Genomic DNA, 9,011 nt, shown 5'->3' on the forward strand with positions numbered 1-9,011 from the left:
AATGGCGCGATCTCGGCTCACCGCAACCGCCGCCTCCTGGGTTCAGGCAATTCGCCTGCCTCAGCCTCCTGAGTAGCTGGGATTACAGGCACGTGCCACCATGCCCAGCTGCTTTTTTGTATTTTTAGTAGAGACGGGGTTTCACCATGTTGACCAGGATGGTCTCGATCTCTTGACCTCGTGATCCACCCGCCTCAGCCTCCCAAAGTGCTGGGATTATAGGCGCGAGCCACCGCGCCCGGCCTAGAGATGCTTTTTTATCCTTGCAAGTGGTAGAGGTAAACAAAGCATGGCACCAGGAATCAGGCCCCTAGTATTAGGAGAGGACTTCCTGTTAAACCTAACTTTGCCTCTGGATTCTTCTACCATTTTCTACATGAGAGGGACAGAGCTCTAGAAGTACAAAATGTCATCATGCCTTCCTGCCAAGCAACTCCAGTGACTGGTGCAAGCCATCCAGGACAAAGACTTTCTAATCCCTAATATTATTTAGACATCATCCAGTCTAATGCCCTTACTACACAGATAACACACAGAGGTCCAGAGCCATGATATGACTTGCTGAGTTCCCTTCACTACTTAACGACAGAATGAGGTGGGAAATTAAACCCAGGTCTCTTACTCTCTGTCAGGTACTTTAACTACTAAACTTTTCTTTCCAAATGGGCAAACCCTGCACAATCTCTTCTTTCATACCATACTTTTCAAGAGATCTAATCCAGAGCAATCATGATCACATCTAATAGATATCCAATAAAGTTTTATTGAACAAATGAATGAATGGATATAGTCTAAACATGGGAGAATTGCTTTGTGACTGCCGAAGTCAGACTTAGGAGCTGAAAGATGTTCAGAAGTTTTCCATCCCAAATTATCCCACTGAAATGAAGCATTCTATTGCCACACTACAGAGACTTGACTTCATAGGCACTTAATTAATACCTGCTGAATTGGGCCAAATGGAATTGACTCGTTATGGGATCAAAAGTATCACAGTCTTATACTGTGCATATTTAGATAGACGTCTTTGTTTTATAATTACATTATTAAATAAAGCTGTTGGAAAATGAAGCTTTCTAAAAATATTGTTGGTGGAAGAAGATGAAGATGCCTACATTTCTCAAAAACATGTAAGAAAAGAAAATGATTTCAAAAATCATTCACTTAAGATTTCATTCACTAATTAATTGAACTTTATTGAGCATCTCATGTCTGTAAGTGCAGATTATAGGCACTGTGGGGGACTCAAAGGTGAAACAGACACAGTATCTTCCTGTTTCCAAAGTACTTCTATATTGAACTGCAGATAAGACATGGATGTCTATATCTAATAAATAATCCGTTACGAGGAGTCAATTGGATTATAAATACACATCTATATACATGTAAACACTGTGAGCTCCCAGGAGAGGGCAGGTTCATGGGCTTGGCCTTGGATGGTGAGTGTCTCAAACATTGTGGATCCTCATCCATCCACCCTAAGGTTTTGGTGGTGCTTGCTATGGTCACATGTCAGCCTATCTTGACTTGGTAGTGGTTCTGTGAAAGCAAATAAAGGTCTCTAACCTAGCCTGGGGATCAGCGGCAAGTAGGTGGATGGGACATGGGGTGGGTCAGGAAAAGCTTCCCCAATAAAGTGATAATTGAGGTGACAAGAGAAGGATGATTAGGTGAAAGAAGAATGAAGAACACTCAACTTAGGGGAAGTAGCAGAAGGGAAAAGGGAGTCTGGGGCCAGGCAAGGCTGGAGAGGCAGCAGGGTTCTGAACAGCCATGTTAATGATATTGGCATTTATCAGAAGAGAGGTGGAAAGCTGTTGAAGCATTTTAATTAAGAGGGCTTTTTGATATATATTTAAAAGTGCTTATTAGTGAGTCAAGGCTGAGATGATTTCTTTAACTACCTTGCAAGCTAATAATAGAGTCTGGATACTGGTGATAGACTGTGCAAGCTGTTCTTAGCAGAATTCTTTCTTCGGATTTGATGGTCATGAGAAATTCCACAGGTCCCTTTGGCTGTTCATCATCAGAGACACTTGAGGGGCACTGGCAGTGATCTGGTTCCTGATCTGGGCTGGATAAAAGTGTAGTGCTGTGTTTGCATCATGATAAATTTAATGTATGCTGGCTCACAGCATCAACGCTTTATCAAAGGAATAAATGGAAAGTTATTCTGGCTGAGAGGGCAAGGAGATCAGTTTATGGGAAAGAGAGTCTCCTTATGCACACATTCTGTAAACTACAGATCAAAAGCCAGAAGAGGAATGCTGACTATGAATAATGAAATCACACATGCAAAGGTGTAGATTGAGTCAGACTTCCCGACAATTTCTTTTTCAAGGAAAAATCAAGGCTTTGCCTAGTGCTGAATGCTTTGAAGATAAGTGCTCTGAAGGCAGAGCAAGATAGCTATCACGTTCAGTAGAGATAGATGAACTTTCAAAATTGGGTTCATTTAAATAGCATGCCCTGGAGGGCCCCTCCAGGCAAGGAGGGTCAGAGTGGCATTCACAACATTTGAGGGACACTTTAATCTCCAATAATTTGGCTGTTCCACGATGTCTGGTGGTTAGGGACTGAGCTGACCTTACCCGAAGACTTGACTTTAAATTAAAAACTCAGGCCCATATCCTAAGTAAGAAAATTCCAAATATGTTTGAATTGTCAGAAAAACAGCACAACCAAAATCACACCTCAGGCAAGCACATTTCTTAAGGCTCACTCATTCCCCAACCCAGTAAGCTTCAACCCTCCTCCCCACATTCAGTTCTAATAGAACTGCTGGTGTCCAGGTAGAATGGCCAACCATTCCAGTGTGCTTGGTACTGCTGGGCTTTAGCACTGCAAGTTCTGCATCCTGGACTGCCACCTTAGTCATGGGGAACTGTGTTAGTCAGTCACCCAACTGCAGTTAGTATTCTCGGATGGTCACACGCAGTCACCTGCTTGTATCCCACTCGGCCTCTCAGCAACTATGAACATGGTCTCTCTCTCTCTCTCTCTCTCTCTCTCTCTCTCTCTCTTTCTTTTCCTTTCCTGACACTTCCCTTCTAACCATGAGAATGTTAGTGCTTCTCATGATTCTGCTTTTAGCTTTCTCTTTTCTTCTCTTCCCCATTATAGTGGGTTAAATAGTACTCCCCAACCCCCAAATTCAGGTCCAACTGACAACCTCAGAATGTGACCTCAGTTGAACCTAGGATCTTGCAGGTAGAAATAGTTAAGATGAGGTCCTACAGGATTAGAGTGGACCCTAATGTGACCACTCTAATGTGGGGACCAACGTCCCTGTAAGAATAGGAGAGGGCACACAGAGGCAGGAAAACACAGAGGGAGGAAGACACAGGGGGAGGAAGGCCATGTGGCTATGGAGGCAGAGAGAGGAGCAATGCAGTTGGAAGCCAAGGAATGGCAAGGATGGCCGGCAACTACTAGAAACTAGGAAAAGGCAAGGAAGGGTCCTCCTTTAGGGATTTCAGGGGAGCACAGCCCTGCTGACACCTTGATTTCAAATTTCTGGCATCCAGAACTATGTGAGAATAAATTTCTGTTGTTTCATGCTACCCTGCTTTGTGGTAATTTGTTATAGTAGCCCTAGGAAACCAATATAATGCTCTTCATAAGTAATTTTACTCAACCCTCATGACTTCAATTTCATCTACACTCCGACAACGTCCACGTCTTATGTGCTGGCCTGGAGCGCTTCCCTGAGATCGAGACCTGTGTTTCCAAGCACCTCCTGAAACAGCAGACACAGTAAAGCCAGGCATTCTGCACATACTGTGTGTAACATGTCCAACTCTGAGTTAGTCTCTCCCACATACCTCCTCTTCCCTTAATAACCTTTTCTCTAGGTTAATGGCTTCACTGAACACCTGACTCCCCAGTCTCAAATCTTGATGCCACCCTCGATTATTTCTCCTGCTTTACATTTATCTGTCCACTAAAACCTCACAACTCTTTTGCAGAAAATTCTCTCTGTAGAGAGTTGGGTGAGATAGAGTGTGTCTCTGGCTCAGGTGACCTCCGTGGCTTGGTTTCAGACAAGTACCTGAGCAGGTCTGATGGCCTGGGGCCCGGGCTGGGACAGAGGGTCCAGCCAGAAGCCAATCTGATAAGAGATGTGTATGAATTTTTGAAAGAATAGCCTACATATTTCTGTCTCACCAGCTTATGATTACAAAACAAGGTCACACATCCCTTTTATAATACAAATTATTATGGCAGAAGACTTCATCCTGCCTGCCCGCAGGAAACGGGTCTTCCTCAAAGTGTCCTTATGCTATTTCCTAAAGTTCCTGGAGGGATGTCTCATCTGTATTCACAAATCAAACTGGCACCTGCTGGCATCAGAAAGTGCATTAGGCAGGACCCTCTTGGCCATGTGTGTCAGAGCCCATCACAAACTTGCTTATGAAAGACAGGAGAATAATTGTCTCCCATTGTTGAGAAAGATGCTGCAGCTTTTCATGTAATTGAAGTAGCAGTGGAGGGCACAGCAGCCTCGAGGCCCATGCTGGTGCTCAGCCTCCACTGTGCTGCTCCTCTTTTCCCGTCTCTCATTTCTGTCTGTCTCTGCTCTCTTTTAAGTACCAGCTTTCTTTTCTCTGTACCTGATGGCACACCACATGGCAGCCCTTGCTTAGCGAACCCAATGGAAAGGAAGCATCTTTCTCTCCCAACATCTATGAATCAATCCCAGGGACAGACTGATGAACTCTGTGTAGGACTCACACCCATCCCTGGGCTGTTGCTGTGTCCAGGGAAAGCGGGCACTGTGATTAGCTAGGCCTGGATCAGGAGCCTGTCTTTGCAGCTAGGAGAGAAGTTCTGTAACTAGGGAGGAGGAGAGAGTGAAAAGCCAGAATCAATTGCTACCACAGGCCACCATAGCATTGTCCTTTGTCTTCCTTTCCTGCTCTGGTTCCTGAATGTCCATGGCTGCTGTCTCCAGAGCCGCATGGTAAAGCCTGGGCATTGCTGTAATGAGACTCAGAGCACAAGCCGCAGTGCTTAAGCCCCAGGGACAAAGCACACCACAAAGAAGTACCAAAGTGCATTATTTATGCAAAAACTCCTAGCCTGATACCCAAGGGCCCCTCTTGACACCAGCAGTCATATCTAGCAAAGGATGTGAGAGGAAGCAAGATGAGGTCATGACAATATCCAGGGTGTGGAGCCACGTGAAGAGGAGGTGGAGGTCATCAGACTCAAGACCGTCAAGGACCAAGAACCAAGGTCAGCCTTATAGTCAATCATTCAATCAGGACCAAATGGGACCAAAAGTGGGGAACTCAGAGGTGGAACCAGTAGGTGGAATCTTATCGACCCAGAATTTCTTCTAAAAGGTTGAGGTGTGTACATGCGTGTGTCCCCTTACAGAGCAGAATAACCCACATCTTAAGCAGTCAGTTCTATAAAGATTCAGATTCTGGGACATTAGTATTCCTGAGTATTTCTGTCCTGCTTAAAACACCAGACCATGGAGATGCCCCTGGAATGCCATTGCAAGCATTTACCTTGCGCTTCCAGGCCCTGCTGCCACTTCTCATGGAACAATAACAAAGCACAATGCCCCATTTGGATCAGGGCCAGCAGAGAGCCAGGCAGGCGTGGAAGCAGTGGTGTGTGAGCAGGACCGCCTGCTCCTAGAGTGGGAGCCTGGGCACCACCCTTTGTCCTGGGTCATTTGTCATATGATGTGAGGCTGCTGCCACACCTTCTGGTCCAATATGGGCCAAGACTGCTGGCCCTGCCATCGCCTGGGCCCTGACTGCAGCAAGTCAATAGAGCCAAAGTTAGCAGCCAAGCTGATTTAAAGGGTCCATTTAGACTTATCCTCACTTGCAACGTGAAACACAAATGACTGTGCTTGCCTCAAGAGGCTTGGGGAATGGAAGTTTGCGGCTTGACAGAGTGTAATTAACACATCAACTACACAAAGCCCAAAGACGGACTCCGCTACAACACCATGATTACTCCCAGGAAGCACTCTGGAATTGTATCATCCCATGCAAATGCGTTGGGACAAGCGTTTATGTGTCTGGATGAAAATCAAGGCAGATTAAGCAGTGCTTATGCCAGAGGCAGCTTTTCTGACCAGCATGAGGAAGCAAGAGGTGAGAGGAAACAAGAAGTGTCTGGTTAGGTAAATAATTCCATAGCTATGAAACAGAATATGATGCATAACTAGGACTTACGTTATGGAAGAACATATAATGGCACATTATAATGCAAAAAGAGTAGATATGAAAGAAGAAGCAGTATCATCCCAAGACTCCCAAATAGTTAGTATTTTTTACTGCTTTTTGAATAATTTAAAAAAATTGTGCTCCTGGGTTACTTGCATAAGCAGAAATCTCAACAGTATTATTTTTAAAGACACAACACCAAAGGTCAGAATGACCTTTCCCAAGCTAGGAAATATCTTTTAAATCATTCCTACCCTTCTCTCCTCATTTCCTGGCACTGAATCTTGCCCAGGAGTCCTGATTGAGAAGTGAGGTAAGTCCTTTTCCCTTTGCTGCCCTTACTAATAGTTCGGGCCATCAAGGGGCAGAAAGTCCCAGGGTCTAATCTCATATGAGAAGCACACACAGATGGTAAAGAGAGCCATTTCCATGGAGACTTGAAAAATAAACTCTTTAACTTAATGGTGTTCTATAAAAACCAATTACTAAATAAAATAAATTATAACAAAGCAACACCACAATGGCCATCTGTTGCAAACGTTGTAAAGGAGATTTCTGCATGGAGAAGGAGGTTGAGCCAAAATATCTCTAAGGACTTCTCCAAACCTGAGATTCTATGAAATAAATAGTAAGCTAAAATAAAGGGAGGCACACAAGGAAAAAAAAGAAAGACAGGCATCCCTCTATATCTATAGATTCCGCAATCTGGATTCAATCAAGCGTGAATCAAAAATATTTGAAAAAACAATTAAAAATACCCATAAGACAATAAGAAATCATACAACTTTTAAACAATACAACTATTTGCATAGCACTTACACTGTATTAGGTCTAAGTAATCTACAGTTGATTTAAATTAAACAGGAGCATGTGTGTAGGTTATATGCAAATATTGTGCCATTTTATATCAGGGACTTGAGCATCTATGGATTTTGGTATCTGAGGGGGTCCCGGAACCAATACCCCATGGATCCCGAGGGACGACTGCGTGAGGAAAAGCTTGCTTTGACATATATTCTGTGACTTACGGCACCACTGCCTGAGCAGTCTCAGATTGGTAAAGTGATCCTTCTTTCCATGTTCCAAAAACCTTACCTCATATGCAGCCTGTTTCTCCCTGAAGAACGCCTGGCCATAGCCATGCTTAGTCTGCTTCTCTGTGTCTCTGTCCTTCTGACAGTGCAGTCCCTTCTCCCCTCTGCCAGCGGCATGCAGCCTGAATTGTGGCGAGAAGCTCCTATATAACCACCAGATGCCCAAAGGAGAGTGTCCTCTCTGAAAGGGCTCAACTCAACTCCTTCTCATTCTTCTACCCTATGGGCTCTGGCACAGGATCAAATGCTAGAAAACACATGGGGCAGTTTCTTAGGGCGCAATGCAGTGGGAAAGCAAGCAGGCAGGGCTCACGATGGCGGCACACAATGCTGCCCACGTATTTTAGGCCAGTGTGTTTATGTATGGTATGCAGAGGTGTCAGGAATTATTTATCAGAGTAAAATAGATTTTTTTCCCTGGTATGTTTGTGGGAAAAGAAGGAGGAAGAAGGAGCTAATACTGGCTAATAATTGGGAGGCACATTTTAGATGCTTAATTCATTTCACTCTTCTCAAGAACTCCACTTTATAGAGTGAGGACTGCAAATCTTAGAGTACTCAAATATCTTGCCCAGGATCATGCAGCCATTAAATGGCAAAGCAAAGGCTGGAACTGGGTTTGTCAGTTTCTTAAGGTTTTATTTAGCCAATTCATAAGCCGATTCAAAACCATAAGATTTTGTGAAATTTTCTGAGTGTCATCTCATTTGAAAAAACATTAATAAGTGGATGTAAAGGTCATACTTGTGCCTCACCAGTATTTCAGCTTCAAGTTACATGCAATTAAATTGTATAATTTAGAATATAATGATGCCACTGTATTAGCAAGATAGACACACTTAGTGATGCTGACTACTGAACACAAAAGAGCCATTTAATTTAAACAAGATAATTCAAATGTTTGCTTTGCCTAAAGCTCATAAAATGCCATTTCATTAAATCATGTTTTCATTTATATAAGATGACTGTTGTATCAAAGCTATTTGACTGTTACAGAATTTAGAACAATATGATGTGTTGTTATTAAGTTATGAACATATAGGGAAAAATACTTTTTAGAATAGAATACACTTGGCTATATTCATTTATTTGCCAGTTTAATAAATCACAGTAGAGCATCAATAATGTGCCTGGCACCATTCTAGGCACCTGATGTATAGCTGATTTCCCCCAACAGACTAAGTGAAGGGCAGCAGAAATTATAAGAGGCTGGGTAATGGTTCCCACAAAATATCAGGTCCTAATCCCTGGAACTTGTATCACCTTACATGGAAGGAGAGTCTTTGCAGATTTGACTAAATAAGGGTATGGACATGGGAAGATTACCCTGGATTCTCAGAGTGGACCCAAAGTACAATCATAGGTATCCTTCTGGTTGAGAAGCAGAGAGAGATTTTTTTCTTCTAAGACATGAGGTCTCACTGTCTTGCCCAGGCTGGAGTGCAGTGGTGTGAACATGGCTGACTGCAGCCTTCACCTTCTGGTCTCAAGTGATGCTCCTGCTTCAGCTTCCCAAGTAGCCAGGACTACAGATGTGCACTACCACTCCTGGCTAATTTTTTTAAAAATTTTTGTAGAGATGGGATCTCACTATGTTGCCTAGGCTGGTCTTGAACTCCTGGGCTTAAGCCATCCTCCCTCCTTGACCTCCCAAAATGCTGGAATTACAGATGTGAGCCACCACATTTGGCCCAGAGAAAGATTCTAACACAGACACATGGAGGAG

This window comes from Cebus imitator, unplaced genomic scaffold (genome assembly GCF_001604975.1).
Source record: "Cebus imitator isolate Cc_AM_T3 unplaced genomic scaffold, Cebus_imitator-1.0 Scaffold96, whole genome shotgun sequence".
Taxonomy (NCBI): domain Eukaryota; kingdom Metazoa; phylum Chordata; class Mammalia; order Primates; family Cebidae; genus Cebus; species Cebus imitator.